This window comes from Schistocerca serialis, chromosome 9 (genome assembly GCF_023864345.2).
Source record: "Schistocerca serialis cubense isolate TAMUIC-IGC-003099 chromosome 9, iqSchSeri2.2, whole genome shotgun sequence".
Lineage (NCBI taxonomy): Eukaryota > Metazoa > Arthropoda > Insecta > Orthoptera > Acrididae > Schistocerca > Schistocerca serialis.
The window spans coordinates 432240343-432265000 of record NC_064646.1 but is presented as its reverse complement, the minus strand read 5'-3'; the positions used below and the strand labels follow the sequence as shown (position 1 = coordinate 432265000).

The 24658-nt window shown below is 42.9% G+C and overlaps 1 protein-coding gene across 1 annotated transcript in view; it reads right to left on the bottom strand.

Moving 5' to 3' along the window:
- LOC126419684 (unconventional myosin-XVIIIa) overlaps positions 1-24658 on the bottom strand; it is a 1310501-nt gene that overhangs the window by 1202962 nt on the left and 82881 nt on the right. The gene's annotated exons all lie outside the window — the stretch shown is intronic.

Genomic DNA, 24658 nt, shown 5'->3' with positions numbered 1-24658 from the left:
CAGCGTTAATTGTGGTCCCAGCGATTCAGCTCCGACTACGAGGTGAAAGAAGAGGTTCATAACTTTTTAAACAGCATAGCGGCGAGCTGGTATGACATGGGCATAGAAAAACTGCCACAGCGTCTACAAAAATTCATCGACAGAAATGGTGATTATGTCGAAAAATAGCTAAATGTTCAGGCAGTGAACTGATTTAAACCATGGTAGAAATAATCAGGTCTATGTACTTATAAAAAATAGGAGAACTTACTTTTGGGATTACCCTCGTACGAGCGTAAGGTCTCGAGTCCAATACTTACGTTGTCGATACAGTGTAAATGGAGCTTATAGCTATCATTGGTTTTTGACATAGAGCTCAGGTACAGTGAAAGTCGTTCGTATATAGAAGATAATTAAAGTAAGATAGTATGGAACATACGTCATTAATATATGGAACACAACAATGGCACAACAACTGATTCCTGATGAACGCCTGATGTTACGTCTTCCCGTTGCGTCTTGATCATTCACTTCATTATGCTCTATTAGTGGCGAGTGATGTGATTCCCGAACTGTCATGGTAAATCCAAATACTCTATTCGCAGCGTGTGATAAGGTTTCCGAACCGTCATGGTAAATCTTGGTCTCTACAAACCTGTAGAAATCGAGAAGAATCATTGATAAGGACAGTTGCGGTACTACGACGTTACCGAAAACCCGAATGGTGAGTATGGAGTCGTTATTTGTTCTAAAAAAAGACTATATTTAATTTTCAACAGTTCTTGAATAACAGGTATTGCTCTGCAATTGGGATATATATATGAGAGAGAGAGAGAGAGAGAGAGAGAGAGAGAGAGAGAGAGAGAGAGAGGACGAACGTTACGCAAATGCGACTCATTGAAACAATTAAGTATCACATTAAGCAGAGACGAGAGCATGGCTACTCTGAAACAAAACGAACGAGAATCCTTGCATTACTTCAAAAGTTATTTGTCACCCTAGAGCTCATCACTCATACTGCAGCTAGTTTCCAACTGCTCCATCCACTCACAGAGCCAATGGACGATTCATTTACTGAAGCGTGGTCTTGGACTCTGTTGGGAACCGAGCAAGGACAGCTCTTTCACACCCACACAGAAAAGGACGAAAATATGCGCCTTGGACAACGGAAGGAACGAACACACACCTGTGTGAACTTTGAAGCGAACTACAACTGATCTAACATATTTGGTGCGAACACAAAAGTTTAAACATCAGTCTCTTTTGTGCAGGACCTCACAATCACTTTCTGCCGTTGCACAAGTACACGTGTTTTCAGAATTGTTTGTTCACTGCCATTAAATTGGTAGATTATGATGAAGCTTGTCACAGCATTAAGAAAGTTCAAAGCCCAAAAAAAAAAAAAAAAAAAAAAAAAAAAAAAAAAAAAAAAAAAAAAAAAAAAAAAAAAAAAAAAAAAAAAACAGCTGTGCACTGTTAAGACAAGGTAAAATGTTTAGTAGTAACGAGAGCAAATTGGTTATTTTTGTTTCAAGCTAGTAGATTACGCCCATTACAATGAGACTGACTCTGACAAGCAGGTTAAGAAGATCAGTGAATAAATTATGGAGCCAGCCACATCGTTTACACATCTGTATTTCGATTAAAGCAACTTTGTAACTGACATTTCACGACACAAATGGCAAATGCCAGCCTCTAGGTAATGATAGTGGTGGCGACGACGATCGTGATACGATGGTTGGGGTGCCGGAAGCAGAGATATTTAGCAATTTAGCATCTGTACTAAAATACGAAGAGATGTGTGTGGTTAAGTCACACACACACAACAGAATTAAAAATTATTCGTAGCTAGGTCTTAAAAGTTTTGCTGAAAATAGAGGCATATCCAATAAAGAAGTGACCAGAGATTATGTCAGATAAATGTGGGACAGGCAGAGCACTAGACAAAGCACCTGAGCCAGACACTTCGTGACATACTGAAACCTCCAACCTAAGACCTTACGCTGGAGTCCAGACAATGCATCAAATTTTAAAAGTTTTGTAGCACACGCCTCATCGATAGGCAAAACAAAGGGCAGGTCCCTACTTAAAACAGCTGCTGCCCTCTGGTCCAAACATAAAGCACCCGCTATTAAAAAGTGGGTTATGGTGACTCGTATACCATGGATATCACAGAATGCGGTGTCGTCCCGCCGAAGTTGGGCGTTAATGGACAGTGTCTTGTTCAGAGGCTGACAGCACACCATCAGAGAGACCGATATGAAGTAGGGGACGGCCGGGTAGTTGGCATCTCCGTCCGAGCTTACTGTCCCTCATGCCGTGCCAGTCCCCTCCCACAGCTGAGTCAATACTGGGATGGAAACCTGCAGAGATATGGTACATAGCGTCGCCTCGAGTTCCCTGCAGGTCTTCTTGGATGTTAGCTATGTCATCGAATCCCTAGCAGAATGATGCCTGCTTCCCATGCTGTTGAATGAGAAGCAGTATGCTCTGTATTAAGTGGATTACTTTCTCTGCAAGGTAAATTTGGTCTACTTCCTGTAGAGCACTAACGAGATCGTAGCAGCTGACAGAGATTTTACGTTGATCGCGCCTCATCTGCTTTAGTGTATTCACGATGGCATACAGCTTAGTGCTAAAAACTGTAAAGTGATTGGTGAGTCGATACCTGAAGACACGACAGGGAAGACTACTGATGATGATGATGATGATGATGATGATGTTTGGTTTGTGGGGTGCTCAACTGCGCGGTCATCAGTGCCCATACAAAGTCCCAATTTCCAATATTTACACATTCCAATTTTTTACACAATCCAATCAATGAATGACGATGATGACAAAATGATGAGGATAACACAAACATCCAGTCCCCGAGCAGACAAAATCCCCAACCCGACCGGGAATCGAACCCGGGACCCCGTGATCCAGAGGCAGCAACGCTAGTCACTTTTCTTTCATTTTGTTCGACATAGTTCGTTGCGTTTGGTCTAGGCGGACGTCACAAGACATCTGTTCAAGTTGATCGTTGATTCCTTGACTCAGCTTTTTTATTACTTTTTTATTACAGAGAACATCAACATCTGTCACAACCGTTTCTGAAAGACAGCCCCTTCCACGTATCCCAAAAAGAATTGTTTCTTGGTACCGATGTTAACCCCTTAATGGCGAGTTTCGCGAATTCGCAGCGTACCAAAGTGACACTAATAAATGTAAAGTTAATTGTTTCTAAGTGCCAGTGACTATATGTGCAGATTATATGCGAAGTTACCAACTCTACTGATATGGGCTTCCGTCTGCTCAGTGTTTTCCGTACGTCTAGTGCGACTTGTTTCTCGTGCCTTTGTTCACGACAGACATGACGAGAAGTTATCGTCAGTGTTTGGAAAATTACAGTCAGATACAGAGGTAAGTTCAGTTCTCCGAATTACTTCTTTGTTCCAATGTATCTCTAACGGGACCTAAACCACATTTTACTGTAATAAACTAGTTGCACGTGCAAGTAAATTCGGATATATTGTTTGTGTAAAATACGCATCATTTGCCGTTTGTGTACCTTTGGCGGTGCATGCAGAAGATGAAATCAAGTGAAGTGAAACCAAATATTTCTGTTGATTTGTAGCACCAGAACACTTCGGTACCACCTGTGTTAATTATTTACTTATATATACTTTAATTTATGGAAAATTTTTCCGCAATTCATATGAGCATCGGATCTGAACACTGTTTTGACTGATTATATTTTACTTTTGTTGCGATATGGAAATTCTAATGAACTGCTAATATTCTGAAACTTGGATTTTGTTACTAGTAGCTCGCAGAGCTTTTATACTCTACGAAATGCATATGGAGAATTCAAAGCTCGTGTATACCACCGGCCGAGAGAGACTGTGACAATTTTAAAATTCCTCGCAAGGAGCAAAATGATCGACTAGAATGCAAATCCAGATCGGCAGAAGTCCCCTGCAAGCAGTCGAAAAAGGAAAGAAAGAAAGAGGTCTTACGCCACTACAGAGGCAGAACTATTATGCAAGAAGTGTTATTATCGTAATTACGCGTCATACCCATTTATACCTAACCGGTATAATTTAACTTTGATTTGATCTTCTGTACTCTGTAATACTTCATTAGTAAATATGATTTTTGATTTTTTTTCTTTAAAGCAAGTACGCTTTCATTATTCATAGGTTAAAGAGTCGCTTCAAAGGCTGGTGAGCAATGGTATAATACGCAGGTGAGAGGAGAAATGAATGCACTTTGCACGCTTTTCTAACCACGAGGCGTTGCAGCCTAATTGGAAGTGCCGACTCCCCAGCCACGATGCACAGATTGGGAATGCGCCGGTGGCCGTCGTTGTAGATATTTCTACACAGGCTACGCTACAGAGCTTTTTATTTAACCTACAAGGGTAATACTATGAGCTGACATGAAGTAGGAAGTACACGGAACATCAAAAGCGCCAAAGACGAGTGAAAGACAATTGCTCTATGATGTGTTCAATTTATCTCGATCAACCAAATAACTTTTTTCAGAAGGAAAATAAAAACTGTGTCAAGCAAATGTTGTTTAGCTAGCAGGGGACATTAATCAGCACGACTGCTTTTCTCGTAGCTTTGTTGGTAACAAAGATATGATCCCAGATTCCAGTAGGGCATAAAACAGGACATGTACTTAATTTTGTATGCGGCATACCATTGGAGATCTAATGCATAAATTAAAAGTTATGACTTCCTTTGAACAAAAATACGAAAAAATTTGGAAATTTGTGGTTAAGTTCCTATGGGACCGAACTGCTGAGGTCATCGGTTCCTAGGCTTACACACTACTTAATCTAACTTAAACCAACTTACACACCCATGCCCGAGTGAGGACTCGAACCGCCGACAAGGAAACCGCGCGAACTGTGGCAAGGCGCCTCACACCGCGCGGCTACCCCCGTGCGGCGGAGAAAAAGTGGATAACATTCCTTTTCCTTAGTGTTCTAGGATTAAATAGCACCCTGTATTTTTTATTCAGTAATCTACTTCTCCTCCTAAAGAAATAATCAAAAAATTTCACAGTGTACCATTCAGGTCAACTATATGTTCTTAAAAAGTAACACAAAAGTGACTATCCAATTTTTATTATCAACTCCAGGAAAAGGCCAAGGTACGTTACCCTAGGTAATTGCACTGTGTAGCAGCACAAGAGAGTGATAGTTTTGTGTTATGTTTTTAATATGGTCATGTTACGTGAATGGCATAATGTGACACGGTTTTGAACAGGTCATGAGGAGAAGAAGTAGATTTCCGAATAAAAATATAGGGAGCTTTTGGAAGAAAAAACTTATTGCTTCTCATATTTTCGTAGCAAACAACTGCTAGTCAGTGTCCCCCTGTTAGTTAAACATTTGGTTGAAACAATTTTTACTTTGATTCAAAAGAAAATAGTTATTTGGGGTGGTCAAATGGGACACCCCCATGCCTGTATAAGATGAATCACATTCCACAACTGGTAAGTTCTCCATAACGGCAAATGAGATTTTTTTTAAATCTAAAAAGAGTGGTATGTAATGAACTTTTAGCAAGCTTACTTACAACTGGTAAGCCTTGTACTTACAGCTTGCGAACAATAGTCCCTTCGGCTAGCGAATATCCGTGACATTTTAATAGGGCCGGGCGCGGCTGCTTCACGCATATACCATGATCAATCGTGTATTGTGGCACTGTTTACGTTTCTATGGTAACGTGTCAGTTTCCGCAGTTCTTCCGTTTAATATATTCGACGGAATCTACACGTGAGGATCTCGACGTAACTGGCAAAACAGGCTTATCGTAGCGCAGGAAAGACTTTCAGAGCAGTCAACCATGCGAGTCCAGCGGTTAGCAGGAAGACATTCTAAGGGCCTAGATTTCGTTTCGAACCGTAGCTGACTGTTTAATAAAATGAGGTGACGGATTGCTTACCAGCCTCCTGTTCTGCGAGTGGCCAGTCGAAGCACGTGGCACTGAAGTTGTTTGATAGCAGAATACATCCTAAAGTTTTTAAACGACGCGATTCTTGGTTCACTCTCTCCTATATGACGAAATATGCGATTTTTTCAACGAAACCCACAACACCTATCACAAGATGACGGAGAGCCGCCCTCCTTTTACTGGCTTATCACTGCTGGGTTTATCACTGCTGAGTGGCTACACATACGAGGGTGAGTAAAATGAAAACCTTAAATATTTTTTAAATATTATTTATTGCGCGGAGTGGTACAAAGCTGTATCACTTTTCAACATAATCTCCCCCACGCTGAATGCAAGTCCTCCGGCGCTTACAAAGTGCATAAATTCCTTTAGAAAAAAATTCTTTTCGTAGTCTGCGCAACCACTCATGCACCGCATGGCATACCTCTTCATCAGAACGGAACTTCTTTCCTCCCATTGCGTCTTTGAGTGGTCTAAACATATGGAAATCACTTGGGGCACGTTCTGGATTGCTAACTCTCTTCGTTTCCGGTTGGTGGAAGTGAACCCAGGTTTCGTCCCTAGTAACGATTCTTGCAAGGAAGCCATCACCTTCTCGTTCAAAGCGCCGAAGAAGTTCTTCACAAGCATCAACACGTCGTTTTCTCATTTCAGGAGTCAGCTGCCGTGGCACCCATCTTGCAGACAATTTGTGAAACTGGAGCACATCATGCACAATGTTGTGTGCTGACACATGACTAATCTGTAAACCTGCTGCAATGTCATTCAGTGTCACTCGGCGGTTTTCCTTCACTATGGCTTCAACTGCTGCAATGTTCTGTGGAGTCACAACTCGTCTTGCCTGACCCGGACGAGGAGCATCCTCCACTGAAGTCACACCATTTGCGAACTTCCTACTCCATTCGTAGACTTGCTGCTGTGAGAAACATGCATCACCGTACTGAACCTTCATTCATCGATGAATTTCAATAGGTTTCACGCCTTCGCGACGCAAAAATCGAATAACAGAACGCTGTTCTTCCCTGGTGCAAGTCGCAAGTGGGGCTGCCATCTTTATACTGATACTGCGACGGTATGTGTGCTTCTGCACAATTCTGCCACCTACAGGCCATTCTGCACGCTGTTTGTAGCACGCTTACCAGCTTACAGGATAACGGCGCGAAATTTCTATTTGTTATTACAAATTTAAGGTTTTCATTTGACGCACCCTCGTATGAAGTGAAAATGTGATACTAGCTGTCGGTTTTGACCGGTGACCTAATGAGACAAACGTCGTAAACAGCATGGCGACAATAACCGTCAAATAATGAGCAAGATTTTCAAAGATGTACAGCACTGATAGTTTTGATTACGAGAATTTACTACATATATTAGGGGCGTTGAATTAATATTGCAACACATTACTTTCTGAAAACACACTGGTTTTATTCAGGATTCCAATACACCATATTCTCCACTATTTTGGCTACAAAACCCTATTTTTCAACATAATCTCCGTTCACTGCGACGGCCCTACACCACCTTACTGAGAGGCTCTATATTCCCGCATACTACGACTCTACTAGTCGACGTCGGAGCGAACACCCTGCTGCATCAATAACCTCCACATCATCCACGTACTGCTACCAGCGGGGTACATCTGTCACTGAGCCAAACAGATGGAAGTAGAAAGGTGCGAGATCTGGGCAGTAGGATGGATGAGCAAGAGCAATACAACGAAATTTTGTACGCACTACCAGTGGACACGTCCTGTTGTGCAGCGAGGTGTTTGATTATGATCCACTGATAATCTCCAGTGAGAGTGTCCGCACGTTCTAACATTGTAGGAGTCATAGCTGTGCGCAACCGACAGGCACGCGGGGGAACAGCAGGTCTGTGCGACCTTTTTTCAATGACGACGACTCACTGTGCTTTTTCACACTGCCAGGTCTCGGCAGAAATTCTGCAGGCGCCTATGAATATCTGCGATGCTCTGGTTTTCTGCCAAAGCTCTCTCCGTTATACACGCCATTTTGAAAGCTACGTACAGTACAGCTCCGCCACCTATCGGAACTACATGAAACTACAGCAGCTGCAACGGAAATATTCCACGAAATCCCACAACAGATACCGTATTTTTTTTTTCAACTGAAATTCGCCGAAATAACCGTTGCAATACTTACTGAACGTCTCTCGTTAATGAGAGAAATAAGTTCTACGCTTTAAATCGGCATCACAACATACAGTAAAAAAAAAAAAAAATATTTATAGCAAATAAATCGAAGCTAGTATCGGGCAATAGAGTTTACGTGTACAGCTCAAGTAAAGATTGCGACACATTGTTTCGAATATACGTTCTCTTCAGCGGCAAATCGAACGGGTTTTGTCAAGAAGTACTTGAACTGTTCGCAGGAAAGACATCGAAACGAGTACCGCAAAGAAGCTCTGTAGCTGTAGTGGGGATCACAATACACAGTACGAATTAAGACGAAAGTAATCGTAAATGTCAAAGGTAGTAACGAATAACACTCTTTAGCTATACTGGGTGTTCCATTTATCTTGATCACCCTAAATAACTGTTGGCCACATGCAATTTAGTTCAAATGGCTCTGAGCACTATGGGACTTAACTGCTGAGGTCATCAGTCCCCTAGACAGAACTACTTAAACATAACTAAGGACATCACACACATCCATGCCCGAGGCAAGATTCGAACCTGTGGCCATAGCGGTCGCGCGGTTCCAGCCTGAAGCGCCTAGAACCGCTCGGTCACACCGGCCGGGACATGCAAATTACAAAATGTTTCAAGCAAATGTTCTTTAGCCGTCAGGGGGACATCAAACAGCATGATTACCTACTTTGAACCTTTGTTTTTTACAAAGATATGAACAGCAGCATGACTTTTTTAAAAGGCACGCTGTATTTTTTATTCGGTAATTCATTTCCTCTCCTAAAGACCCATTCAAAAATGTATCACAGTGTACCATTCACTGAAACACACCGTTATTAATTACATAACATAACACTGACGTTGACGCTCAAAGCGCTTAGTGCAGGTACTCGGGGTAATGGAACACATCCACGTGCTGACGTTGACAGAGGACAAATGAGAACATAAGTAGAAGGCACACTCGTCATTCTGTCAACCATCCTCAGTTGAAGAGTTGTGTGAGTAGAATGTATACGAACGAAGAGAAAGTAGAAATACTGCTCATCAATGGGGAATGTAAGTAAGAACAGTAACTGTAAAACTGTTTTCTTATGGACGGTTACATTTAGTACAGTGGTTTAGTCATTTTAAGTACTGTTGTGTAGAGTAGGCATACAGTAAAGGCTGTCCTTCCTACAAACTGCGTCGACATAACGTTTCTTTTATTGTTGTTGTTGAAGATAGGCGAAATGCTACACAGCCAGCGGAAGTGTACAGAGAGCGATATCCTGACAAGAACCAACCTTCTCAACGGACGTTTTCTCGTCGTGTTGTGACGCTTCAGGAAACGCGAAGTTTCAACCCACGACAACGCAATCGTCGTAGCACTTGTACAGACGAAGCTGCCGTAGTTACTGTTCTCGCTTCCGTTGCTATGAACGCACATGTGAGCACACGACAGCTTGAACATTCCTAAAACCAGTGTGTTTCGTATTCTTACACGTCACCGGTTCCATGCTTACCGTATACACCTACATCAAGAATTGCATGGGAATGATTTCGAGAATCATACACAGTTCTGTCAGTGGGCACAGCAGCAAATCCTCGCCAACCTGAACTACTTCTCCAATGTTCTATTTACCGATGAATGTTCCTTCTCAAACAAAGGATAGGTAAACACAAGGAACATGCATTATTGGTCTAGCAACAGCCCACGCTGGCTTACACAGGTGTAACATCAGCGTCAGTGGAGAGTTAACGTCTGGTGTGGGATGCCTGATACTACAATTATTGAACCCTTGTTCCATCAATGGTAGTCTAAACGGCACAGCGTATGCCAACTTGCTCAGACGAATTATTCCTCCTCTTCTACCGCTCAGAACCAGAATGCATATGTGGTATCAACACGATGGATGTCTAGCACATAATGCCTTGCGTGCACGTCGTGTTCTGAACCGAAGGTATCCTGACAGATGGATTGGTAGAGTAGGAACCGTTACTTGGCCTCCTACGTCTCCTGATTTCAATCCTCTGGACTTTTGTCTTTGGGGATGCATTAAAGACGTTGTCTATCGCGTATTCCAACAACTTCAGAGGACGTCCAGGAACGTATCGTGCTTGCTTGTAATTCTCTTCAGCAGGCAACACTGGGATTAGTAAATAATCCTTTCATTCAACGAGTGCACCAGTTTATCGTTGTCCAGGGTCACCACTTTGAGCACCTTTGAATGTTCTACTCCTGGGCAACGGTACAGGAGAGTCAAAATCAATTTTGTGTTATGTTTTTACTTGGTTTCCATTTGTTTTCTGACAACTCCAGAAAGTAGGATCAAAGTCAATGTTTAAAAGAGTCATACTGCTGTTCATATTTTTGTAAAAAACAAAGCTACAAAGTAGGCAATCATGCTGACTGATGTCCCCCTGACGGCTAAAGAACATTTGCTTGAAACATTTTGTAATTTGCGTCTGGACAAACAGTTATTTAGGGTGGTCAATATAAATGGGACACCCTGTATATCTTAAGTGCAGACTGCGCTATGCAATCATTAATATATCAGTAAATGAATGCGGTTATCACGAAACAAATTGTTCATCGAAAAAAGAAAATGAACTGTCTATCGTAAGAAAGCTCTACAGCTTTAGTGGGGGCCACAATAGAACAGCACGAATTAAATAATAATAATAATAATAATAATAAAATCGTAAAGACAAAACACATTCCTTCCGAAACATAGAAGACAGTATTTTGTTTCTTATACATATCAGAGGGTAAAAATAGAATTTATCTTGAAACGAACAAAAATATGACAAGCATAGTCACAAAAAACTCAATTTAAAATGTGCACCAAGAAGTTAGGTCACAGCAGCCATTATTATTGCATCACTGGTCGTAGTCGAATGTTGGTATCGAAAAATCTCTATTGACCCGAGTGCGCTTTAATCTGTCAAACGACGAATTCTGAAATATAGACGACTGTTAAGATGGCTTGTAGACTCTGGTACACTTCTGTTAAGCCTGCCGCCGTATGAGAGGAGCGACCACGTCCAGAAAGGGGAAAAAAAACAATGAAGTGCTTAAACTTCCTGGCTTATGAATTTTTAACTCTCTTAGTCCCGTTTATGATGATAAGACGGGGTCCACTTTAATCCATTTCCACACAATACGAGTGCATGACATCTTTGGGCTACTACTCGTCTAAAGTTATCGACAATCAAAGCATATAGGAAGTCTGTGGGGTGTAGAGTTTCGACAGTTTTAAGCAGTATACAGAAAACTTGGCTTAGTTTCACTAGTTTTATGGACTAAGTAGTCAAGACTGGTTTGCATGATACATTTTTGTTTGTTTGCAGACTTTGCCGAAATGGAACATTTCACGCTTATCATTAACGGTTGCATTTACAGAGTACAAAGTTGATTACGGATTTTGTAAGCATATTTCATTTTGTCTCTGTGAGTCACAGTGTACAGTGTAGTCGCATTTACTTGATCTAAAAATATTTCCCTCTGATACAGATAACCCGAAGATCGTCCGAGTGAAGACCGAAATCGAATTTTACTATGAAAAAACTGTACAGATGTGTACTGCATAATGCAGTTCCAAAATTTCCTGCAAGCTGATAAACAGTGCCTATGCAAAGTAAGGAATGTAAGTGTATTTGCGGCCATGGGGGCACATATGTTACTGATGATGATGAGAGACATCAGTTTAAAATGGAATCAAGATTTAATAATGTAATACCAGGTATGCGACGAGCATCTCCACAAAGTTTGATAAATATCCGACTGACGCTTCATGGTAACACTTTCGATTCGTGTCAGTGTAAAAGCGACGAAGAACGCATACTGCGACGAGGAGGTGAAAATGTACGTGACGTGAAGTGCACGAACGTTGTTTTGCACCTCCACTAGAGAGCCATAGCAAAATTCAGGACTTGATATTGAGACGTTTGGAGGCGTGAGGGGCGGTTCGGTGGTGTGTCGGACAGGTCAGTCTCGACAGCAATTAGGTCGAGAGGGCGCGTGGCGGTGACAGGGTGAGGGCAGAAGGGCCGAAGTCTGCCGATGACGCCCGAAGCAGCTCTCGCAGCTGAGTGGCCGGCAGCCCACTCGGCAGCCCCGCGCCCCAAACAAAACACGCGCTGGTCGCACACACCTCCAGGACATATGCGGCTTCTTCGACAGGCCGGCGTAATGTCAACGAGCCATTCTGCGAGAGCATAATCCTACACCGGCGGTGTGTGTCCATATGAGGGCGAGCAAAATAACACTGGCCCTCAAAATATTTCATGTGCCTAAAGGTAGGCGACCCAACGTACATCATTTACCCTACATTGTCAACACGCAGCTTTGGCACTACCAACATACAATTTTGAGATAGTCTGTAAAAGTCAGACCCTGAAGCGGCAGGCACCTGTCAATCTCGTAGCCAACGCTTCCAGTGATGGTAAAAACCTGGAACAGTAGTTACCTTGCCTTACTCTTCCCACAACAGAAGTAGAAACACCATAATCACTTGGTCAGTTTCTGTATATCCACGGCCTAACTAAGTAGTTGTCCAAAATTTTTATTTCAGTTTTGTACCAGACGGAATTCGTATTTATAAGAGGCAAGCTGGATAAAATTTTCGAAAGTTCAAGTCCAGCTACAAGTATATGGAGCGAAAAATCGCGGTTTTTCTCGTGATTTAAGAGAATATGTTGAGCATTAGATATGCAGTGCTGAATATTTATGCCATGAATACACTGCAACCATTTCCAGAATGACATTTTCACTCTGCAGCGGAGTGTGCGCTGATATGAAACTTCCTGGCAGATTAAAACTGTGCTCCGGACCGAGACTCGAACTCGGGACCTTTGCCTTTCGCGGGCAAGTGCTCTACCAACTGACCTACCCAATCACGACTCACGCCCCGTCCTCACAGCTTTACTTCTGCCAGTACCTCGTCTCCTACCTTCCAAACTTAACAGAACCTCTCCTGCGAACCTTGCAGAACTAATAAGTCGTGCTTGGGTAGCTCAGTTCGTAGAGCTCTTGCCCGCAAAAGGCTAAGGTCCCGAGTTCGAGTCTCGGTCCGGCACATAGTTTTAATCTGCCAGGAAGTTTCACTGTAACCACTGTTCGTATTAATGGAATTTTGTGTGTGTTATCTAAACAGAATTACCAAATCTACAAGGGGATGTATTATGACTTCCAGTTTGTGTAAAGTGTGCGTATGACGCAAACGAATATCCAGGCCAGCAGGGCCTAGGTTAATGCTGGCAACTGTCCGAAAACCACACAGGCTGATCAGAGCCAACTCGGATAGAATTGGGACACCACTCGCCTCTATCATCTGTCTCGGTATGGTACTGCACAGGCACCTCAGAGGGTTAAGAATTTTCTTATTAAGATGGGACACAACACACTTGGTGATATGTAACTAAGCATATCAACAAAGTTTTGCGTCGCCACTTAATTTCGAAATTCATGACACAGAAAAAAAAAAAAAACAACGACTCTGATGCATGTGTAGACAGGGTGATACAGATGCCCACAACTGGAAAATTTATGCAACCAGCAACACCTCCAAAAACCACAGGTGATATTTTCATATTCTCTTACTCGCTACTCGCAAACTATTAGTCCTACATAAAAAAATGAACACGCCCTTTTTGTAGCAAATTTAATGTAGCTAAATTTTTACACAAGGGCACGTTTTCGTTGGAGGCCACAGTTTTGGAGTTATTCACGAAAAACACGTTTGAAGGCCACTTCTGTACTTTTTTCTTCAATAATTAGAAAACTGTGACATCTAGCGAAAAATCATCGCAGTACAGAATTTAACTACATTGAATTTCCTACAAAAAGAGCCTGTTGAGTTTTTCTGTAGGACTAACAGTTTGCATGTAGAGACTGAGATACTACAAAAACCTAGCACATGGTATTTTGAAGGCTTGTAGCCTGCATAAAACCCAAAAGTAGATGCAGCTGAATCATCCTATACATTCATTTGTGATGTGTCAAGATCGCCAAATCAAAAACTGTTATGTAACGACGAAATTGTATGTTTCCCACAATGGGTTCTGTTTCCTGTAGTGCGTTTATTCACAACACTTCTGAAGAACATCAATATGTGGTGGAACATCCCTTGCTTGAATGCTGGCTGGAATCTGTTCGATGAGAACATCAAGGCACTACTGGTCCAAATTGTCCCAAAAATGGCTCTGAGCACTATGGGACAACATCTATGGTCATCAGTCCCCTAGAACGTAGAACTACTTAAAGCTAACCTAAGGACATCGCACAACACCCAGTCATCACGAGGCAGAGAAAATCCCTGATCCCACTGGGAATCGAACCCGGGAACCCGGGCGCGGGATGCGAGAACGCTACCGCACGACCACGAGCTGCGGACAAATTGTCCCACTCTTCAGTGGTGATTGTGAGTAACACAAAGCACGTGGCCATCGTTGACGTCAAAAACAGATCGTTTTTATAAATCCCACACACGTACAATTTGTTTCTAAGGCTCCTGTCACATATTGCTATGTGACATTACTTAATTTTGCTGCGGCTATTTCAGAGTCATCTAGCGACTGTACCTGGGCACACCATTCCCTGCGGTGAGTGGTGTGCTGCGGGAGGCATCTCTACAGGCTCCTTTGTTGACAGAAAATAAGTTGGTGAACCTCGTTAAATCGAGCGGGCCCACTTTCGAGGGACTGCGCAGTCCGCAGAACTTGAACAACGACCTGGTCCAAAGTTCCTGAAAGCCAAGCTAGTGCCTACACCCCTGGTGTCAGTGTACGACACGGCCTTTCTTTTTGCGTGGCTTCAAACTTTCAGAAGCCGTGGCACCACCTCGCCAGTGTGAGTGAATCTATTGTGTACGTTCTAAGAATTCGGTTTAACTAAAAGTACTGCGTCGCTGTGGACAGAGTGGCTGGGTCGTAAAGCTGGCCAATCTTCAAGACACTGCTTAGGACAAATGTCAACTTCGTGTCGGAAAAGGAGGGAAGCCGTATGCACTTTCCCCTGATTTTTCATCACGTTAGCAACGTTTCTCATCCGTCACATTGGCAACCGCGTCTCCTACGTGTAGGTTTTTTTTTTTTTTTTTTTCGTTAAGAGAACTGAGGGCAGTGAACTTGGATTCTCCTTCTCCTTGACAACGCAAGGCCTCGCACAAGTCTGCGTACTCGAGAGGAGCTCACAAATCTTCACTGGAACGTTTTTTCTCATCCATCCTATAGTCCGGATCTCGCACCTTCCAATTTCCGTCGGTTTGGCCCAATGAAGGATGCACTCTGCGGGAAGCAGTACACAGATGATGGGGAGGTTACTGATGCATCAAGACGTTGGTTTCGTCGTCGACCAGTAGAGTGGTAGCATGCGGGCGTGCAGGTCCTCCCAGTAAGATGACGTAAGCCCGTCGCATAGAACGGAGACTGTGTTGGAAAATAGGGCTTTGTAGCCAAAAGATGCCAAATGGTTCAAATGGCTCTAAGCACTATGGGACTTGACATCTGAGGTAATCAGTCCCCTAGACTTAGAACTACTTAAACCTAACTAACCTAAGGACATCCATCACACACATTCATGCCCGAGGCAGGATTCGAACCTGCGACCGTAGCAGCAGCGCGGTTCCAGACTGAAGCGTCTAGAGCCGCTCGGCCACAGCGGCTGGCTAGCCAAAAGAGTGGGGAATGATATGGTGTATTAGAATACTGACTAAATCAACATGCCTTCAGAAAAAAGTGTTGCATTACTTATTGAACGTCCCTCGTACAAACGAAGTTACCAGTGATCTTCCGATCGGTGCAACTACAGGCGCATTATAAAAACACATGCACTGTATATAGAGTGAGGCAAAACTTTTGTTGATTTGAGTATTTACTTGACTATTGGTTTTTCCTTGCTAGATGAATGGGGCTAATACCAGCCACCTGTCACGAGCAGTTTTAGCTGGCTGCCTGATTTGGGGGAGGGAGCCAAACAGTGAGGTCATCGGTCCCATCGAATTAGCGGAGGACGGAGAACGAAGTCGGCTGTGCCCTGTCGAAGGAGCCATCCCGGCATTTGCCTGAAGCGATTTAGGAAAATCACGGAAAACCTAAATTGCGATGGCCGGACGCGGGTCTGAACCGTAGTCTTCCCGAATGCGAGTCTACTGTAGCAGTTTTAGTGTGTTGGCTTATGTTCATTACGTTTGACGAACAACAGTTAAAAAATTGAAGTATGCAGCATCTCATTAAACGTTACCTTCACTACACTTCGAATAAAGTAATTATGGACTTATTCGTCCAGGTTGTTTATTTCAGCGTTATCGTCAACCAAGTGCTGCAGTTTGTTCACGCTGAGTATGATGTGGTCACTCCCGCCTTACAAGATAACGACAAACGTGTTCACAGAGCTGCACAGATACGGTTCGTGTTTTCTCCAACACTCGTGAGTCCAATCACACCCCGACTTGTCCGATGAATCACCCACATAACCTCATATAAAATGTGTGGGACCGTTGGGAGGAGCTGATGAAATGTAGCAGTCAGCATCCCTGGAACATGATAGCTCTGTAGTAGGTCTGTGCAGACCGCGGCCCGCCCCTCATGGTTCGTTGTTCTAATTTTTTTCCTCGTGTTTGTCTCACGTCAATATGAGAGAGGGTTTCCTATAGAACTTGGTTCTTTTGAGCCCACTTTACCTGGCATTGCCGCAGGGGGCATCCCAGTTCGGAATAATAAGTTGCCTCGCTCCATGTTGTTTTTGATCTTGCGGTCCTTACCCAGTCACTGTGAGGGATTTGAGCCTGCGGTAGTGGCAAGTCTCTACACCCCCGTTCTACAGTGGCTTCACCTGGATATGGCATACCTGAAGAAACTTGTGGATCGCCTACCATGGCGAAATGAACCAATTGTGGGGGCTACAACTGGCGTTACGTGATATTTGCGTTATGTCTGCTGAGGACAAAAATTTTTTTTGTCGCGTGTGGTTATCATTTAGTGTACTGTTTCAGTCTTCGCAAGCAAATGGCTAGGATATCCCATGTTACTGATCACCAAATCTCGAGAGTCTAGCCGCATAAACCCTATTTCTCCGTGTAATATTTCGTCCGTATAGATTTCGGTCATCGTCAGAGCGGAGCCGTCTTACTCTGAAGGTGGATGAAAGGTATACGACCGAATTATTACGAGGAATTTTATTTAGCGTATGGCATTTAAGTACATTTCAGTATTGGATCACGTTATTCTACATTACATAAAATTAAATATATTCACGGACAAACATCTAGTCCGTGTATATATTCGATGGATTTTTGTAATGCCACGAGGAATTCTTCGAAGTCCCCACGAAACGCTCTAGCACTGCATTCTTCTCTGATGTGTTGGATGGTCTGCTTAGGCGCGCCGCAGTCACATGCTGGCGAAGTCAGCAGTCCCCGTTTGAGGAGTGAGTCATCTATCTTCCACGCGCAGTTCTTAATCGGTTCAGAGTTGACCAGATCTTCCGGGGCTGATCAAACCCAGGTACTGCCTCGGTAATACGAGGCATTAGGTGGCAAGTTGTTGGGGTATTCTGGAGCCTTTCTCTTCTCCAAGAGTTGATGTCAGACCCAGTGAGGCTGTCGAGAGCAACAGGAGGATGTACTGACCGAAGCCTCTTGGTACTCAGATCAGGTATATCGATGTGTACCGGCAGTTCAGGGTTTGCTTCGATCTTGTTGTGTTCCCTGACCAGGGCTGCTTCTCGTTGTATTTTTGCGGTTGGTATATGACTCAGGGCAGGTGGCCATACGTTAGTGGTAGACCTAACGGTTCCTGAAATAATGCGCATCGTGTTGTTAAGTTCGACACCGATTTTGTTCACTTGACTATTGTTTAGCCATACTGGTGCACGCTACTCCGCCAGGCTCAGTGCAGACCTCCTCAGAGTTGTTGCCGTTGATCTCCAGGTGGTTCCGCAGAGTTTATGGATGAGGCTGTTTCTTGTTCTCACGTTGGCAGCTGCTTTTGTAAGGTGTGATTTAAATGACAACGTTCTGTGTAACGTAACCCCAACGTACCTTGGCTCCTTGTTGTGGTTGAGGCACGTGTCATCAACGAAACTGGCAGCCAGACTCAGTCGTCGAGTCGCGAAAACGTGAAGATGCACGCCGTACTACATCTGCCGTATAATGCTGTAGTCTTTTAATGAGTTATCACCGATGACTGTGCTTGCAAAGCTGCGTTCTTATCCAAACATCAAGTCTGATGTAGCTGTAAACGTCTCGGGCGGATCGCCCGTGGCAGAAAAGCTCTCGGCATTAGTTTTGTCGCCCCATTCTTCCCCCTTTGTCGTCCACAGGCTGCGATAACGACGCAGCACTCAGGGGTGAAAGCCGTTCCCCACCTGCGGGAGAGGCGGATTTTATACCAGGGGTGGGGAAGTTTTAACGTAAACACGCCGCCGCGTTTCTTTCCTCTGCCAGGAATACACAAAGAGACTTTAATAGCACCGTAAACTACCCCCCTTCCGCGGGACCACAGCTTGGCCGTGTAAGAGCCCACACTTTATCAGAATTTTAAGCTTTAACTCCTGGTCCATTTCCGCAGCTCACACATCATCCGCTGCGAGAATGTGTCCAAGGCAAACAAGACTTCATACCTTTAAATATTCCTTTCTTCCCAGCGGCTGCCCATCTCAGCCATTTAGACCGACTTTCCGGCTAATACAAAGACTTGAACAGGTTTGTTAAAATATCCATGTCTCCGGCAGCGACTGCACGGAGGTGGAAAGAGAAGACAAAAGCGGACAGCTGAACCCAAACTTCTGCGCATTTAATGAAATAATTCTAACGAGTAGTGTCTCACAAATAATGTTAGTGACGTCATTGCACAAAGTCGGGTGCACAAACGACGTGGAATAACATTAGTTATATACAAAGAAAATTCGCCTCATTGTTGAAGTACGAGAAAAATAAAGTTACTGCAGGAAAGAGTTGGGTAATGAAAAGTTATACATCCACGGTGGGGCCCCAAATCTTTACCTTCGACCTTATACAGACGTTAGAGGACACTATACTGAAGCGCCAAAGAAACTCGTATATGCATGCGTGTTCAAATACAGAGATATCTAAACAGCCAGAATACGGAGCTGCGGTGGGCAACGCCTATACAAGACAAAGTGTCTGGCGCAGTTGTTAGATCGGTTACTGCTGCTACAATGGCAGGTTGTTAAGATTTAATTGCGTTTGAACGTGCCGCACGGGTTTAGCCGAGCGGTCTGAGGCGCTGCAGTCATGGACTGTGCGGCTGGTCCCGGCGGAGGTTCGAGTCCTCCCACGGGCATGGGTGCGTGTGTTTGTCCTTAGGATAATTTAGGTTAAGTAGTGTGTAAGCTTAGGGACTGATCTTTAGTAGTTAAGTCCCATAAGATTTCACACACGTTTGAACATTTTTTTGAGTTTGAACGTAGGGTAATCAGTTGGCGCGTGAGCGATGGGACACGGCATCTCCGAGGTAGTGATGAAGTGGGCATTTTCCCGTACGACCATTTCAAGAGTGTACCGTGAATATCAGGAATCCAGTAAAACATCAAAACTACGAAATTGCTGCGGCCGGAAAAGGATTCCGCAAGAACGGGACCAACGAAGATTGAAGAGAATCGTTCGACATGACAGAAGTGCAAACCTTCCGCAAATTGCTGCAGATTTCAATGATGGGCCATCAGCAAGTGTCATCGTGCGAACCATTCACCGAAACATCATCGATATGGGCTTTCGGAGCCGAATGCCCACACGTGTGCCCTTGATGACTGCACGACACAAAGCTTTACGCCTAGCCTGGACCCTTCAACACACATACTGGACTGTTGATAACTGGAAACATGTTGCCCCGGTGGACGAGTATCGTTCCAAATTGTATCGAGCGCATGAACGTATACGGGTATGGAGACAACCTCATGAATTCAGGGACCCTGCATGTCAGCAAGGGACTGTTCAACTTGATGAAGGCTCTGTAATGGTTTGGGGCGTATGCAGTTGGAGTGATACGAGACCCCCCATACGTCTAGATACTACTCAGACAGCTGATACGTATGTAAGCATCCTATCTGATCACCTGCGTCCGTTCATGTCCATTGTGCATTCCGACGGACTTGGGAAATTCCAGCAGGGCAATGCGACATGCCAAACGTCCAGAATTGCTACAGAGTGACTACAGGAACACTCTTCTGAGTTTAAACACTTCCACCATCCGACCCCCCCCCCCCCCCCCCCCCTCCTGCAGGGTTCATAGTGTCAGTTCCCTCCAACACTACTTCAGACATTAGTCGAGTCCATGCCACGTCGTGTTGCGGCTCTTCTGGGTGTCCCGAGGCCCTTACCCGATATTAGGCTGGTGTACCAGTTTCTTTGGCCCCTCAGTGTAAAATGAGTATTTTGAGATGAGAAAACGAAAATTCATTTCTTTAAAAAATCATGATTTTGCGCAGTAGCTGTAGGTTTCTTTTTTGACCTACAGTCTCCGTCAAATAATAGACCAACCTCTAATATAAAAAATGGCATTAATTACAGCATATGCTTCGAATCAGTATCACATGTATCTACTATAGATCATTGTTACACATTAACCGCATCAAAGTTACAGAATGGAGAAAATACCAGATTTAAACATAAGGCAGTATTTGAACATGGCTAATCACATGATCAGGCTAGTATAGCTTTGATCTACATATGTATGATCATTATTTGGATGATTTGCTGTAATCAATGTCCTATTTTTATACCTGAAGGCGGGACTGTTGTATAACCGAAATCGGTGGTTTTAATAAAATTATCAATGCATATTGCTAAACGGCTAATGCGGTCACCTAATGCCATGTACAGGTTGCCTGTCTAACTGTTCCCAGGGGCAACAAAAATTTGACTTTCACTGTTTCATGATTTATTGACCGAGTCTAAAAATTTAAAAAACGGTGATAATCTGCTCATTAAGAGGTATGATCTTACGTTAAACATTTAAACAATAAATCAACCATTAAAATTAGAAATTGTGAATATGCCTTTAGGCAGTGTAACTCATGGCACGGAAATTACCCACACTAAATTCATCCAGTACTTGAGAATGAGAGCAATCAGTGACTTCCAACTTTACACATAATTTTAACCCTTTTCGAAACTTTTCTCGCAGATATCACTCCATCAATTAATAAACGGATAAAGGTTTATTGCTTACTAAATTTGCGCTGTTCAGACAGTAAAACTTCAGCATCAGGAATGAAGTTTTAATTTTTTTCGCAACACATTTTTGCAGACCATATCCTCATATACCACTGAATTCACCTGCGAAATTATGTCATTCTACAACACATACTTCATAATATACGACGTCATAAACACTGAAATGTGTGAAAAACTAGTTAAAAAAAAAACAACGGAGCCACAAGTTACTTATTCAGTTTTGGTTTTGACTTTTTCATTAGTCTATGGGTGAATAATCCGAGACTTAGAAAAAATCAATACAATAAGCATTTTACACCTGTGCTTAACGTCAAACGTAGACCTTGAGTCAAAAAGGACTTTTAAACTCTGGAATGATAAAGAGATTTATTGCAATAACTTACAAAATCAGCAGATGTGTCATTTTGTACCAAAAAACCTCAAATTTCACATAAAAGTGTCAAGCGTCATTTCAATTCGATGTGACTACTATTTGTAATGCGGTAAACTTATTTCCCATACATCTAGGTCCTTGGGATCAAACTGAGCAGCAAATCTCCAACGTCATGGAACGGGTCAATGCATGAAATTACAACATAAAAATAATAACAGTTATATACAATGTTTATGGACCCAAAAAAGACAAGCCATAAGTTTATGTACAACAATACACAGAAATCAGCTTAATTTTTCAAGGAACTTCTCAAAAGAATAGAAGAAGTGATCCACGAGGAAACTCTTCAGTTTCGACTTGAAAGCGCGTCGGTTATTGCTAAGATTTTTGAATTTTTGTGATAGCTTATTGAAAATGAATACAGCGGTATATTGCACATGTTTCTGCACAAGAGTTAAGGAAGTGTGATCCAAACGCAAATTGGATTTCTGCCTAGTATTAACTGAGTGAAAGCTGCTAATTATTGGGAATACGCTGATATTGTTAACAAGAAACGACAGTAAAAATATATATATATTGAGAGGCCATTGTCAGAATACACGGAGTAGTGAACAGGGGTCGACAAGTGGTTTGCAAACTTACACCACTTATTACCCGAACCGCCCGTTTCTGAGCCACATATATCCTTTGAGGATGGGAAAAGCTAACCTAAAATATAACACTATACGTCATAAGCGAATTAAAATAAGCGAAGTAGACTGTTTTTCGTGTCGAACAATCATTATTTCAGATACCGTTCGAATAATAGAAATGGCAGCGGTAAGTCTTTGAACAAGATCCTGAATGTGGGCTTTCCACGAACGTTTACTGTCTGACCACCTAGAAATTTGAACTGCTCAGTTTTACTAATCATATGCCCATTCTGTGCAATTAAAACGTCGGGTTTTGTTCAGTTGTGTGTTAGTAACTGTAAAAACTGAGTCTTACTGTGATTTAGCGTTAGTTTATTTTCTACAAGCCATAAACTTATGAACTGCACTATTTGAAACAGTACCAACGTTGCACACAACATCCTTTACTACCAAGTTAGAGTCATCAGCAAAAAGAAGTATTTTAGAGTCATCTGTAATACTAGAAAGCATATGTGAGTGCAGGCTTTCTCGGCGAATTTTATATATGAAGTCTTCACGGCGATTTTAATTCCGCAGATGGATGAAGATGAACGAGATGGGATTTTTTACAACCAGAAAAAACAGTGCACCACCTCATTTCCTCACGAAGTTCGAGATTTCCTCACGATGTTCGAGGTTTCCTCGGTAATCGCTTCCCAGGTCGGTGGACTGGCGCTGAAGGACCAATCGCATGGCCACCTCGCTTCCCAGACTTGACACCACAGGATTTCTTTATCTGGGGTCTCATTGAGTGTCGTGTGTATGTTCCTCCCCAGCAAACAGTTTAGCCGACCTAAAAAATGGAATCTACGCTGCCGTTTCATAAGTTACGCTCGAGATGCTGCAACGAGTATGGGAAGAAATTCATTACCGGTAGGATGTTTGCCGCATCGAACCAAAATGACGCCCCCGGTAGCTGAGTGGTCAGCGAGACAGAATGTCAATCCTAAGGGCCCGGGTTCGATTCCCGGCTGGGTTGAGGATTTTCTCCGCTCAGGGACTGGGTGTTGTGTTGTCCTAATCATTATCAATTCATCGCCATCGACGCCCAAGTTGCCCAAGTGGTGTCAAATCGAAAGACTTGCATCTGGCGAACGGTCTACCCTACGGGAGGTCCTAGTCACACGACTACACTACATACACTTGACACTTTCGTGACACTTGAGGTTGTTTACTGCAGACTGACATCTACCGATTCTGTAAGTTACCTCAGTAAACTTCTATATCGCTCCAAAACTGTAAAGTCTTTTTTGACTCACCTAGTATCACACATTAACTCATTTTCAAAGTAATCAGACATCTGAAGCTGTTTCATACATGGTAGCTCGATTCTTTAAAGAAAAGGTTGTGGTGGGTCACTGGTATACAGCTATTGTACCAAATTATGATTTCTGAAGAAGGGAAAAAAGTATATATTAGTGGCCATGCCCATCAAGAATTTGTATCGGCCGAAATATTCTTTCCGACCACTGGTTCCTCACCTTAAACTATCCAATTTAGGATTCTCTGCTATCTGTGTACTGGGACGCCTTGTATAACTAGAAGACAGCTCAAGTTTGTGAGCTGCATACCTGTTTGGAATTGCACCAACCCAGGAGCGTAACAAGGGTTCAGAGTGCAAATTTTCACCATCCCCTATTACGCTTGGTGGAGTACATCACAAGCCCTAAGAACTCTAAGTAGGTTCTAATCCCTATCTGGCTATGCAGACTCAGTTTTTTTTTTTAGTTTCAATCACACTCGATTATCTTCAGATCTAAAAAAACTATTATTTTAGTTGCTTTACATTACACCACTTCTATAATTTTGCTGTTTTATATTTCCAATGTTCTCCACTTTTAATATTTTAAGGGGGATTGCATGTAAAATTGGCCAAAAATGTGGAAATTCTTTTGCCACCAGATGCAGTTCTGTAGCACGTAACAAATATTCTCTCCCTATTTTGAGAGTTTAATTCGTGTTACAAATGATGTGAAAACCATCTAATTTCAACCAATGCGCATTGCCACGCCCCCTTTCCTGCAAGACTCTGCCCTTGTTTGCGAAAATATATTATTTCCACCCTCAGAGAAGACTGCTGTAGCGTGTAGAAGGCTGTGAGCTCACTTGGGATGCGATTAACTACGATTTATTACAGAAATGACATAGGAGGAACAGAAAACTCGAAGAAAAGCTTTATTAACGTCATTTAGAAGATATGCGCAGAGACGACATTTAGCTCTTCTACAAATGTTAAAATAGTCTCATATGATGCTTGTTTGCTGTTCACTGATGGTAACACTGGAAGAATCAGGGTCCTTATGAGAGTAGGATTTGATGCGGGTTGCTTCACTTACAACCTATTGAAAAAGTCTGGTTAT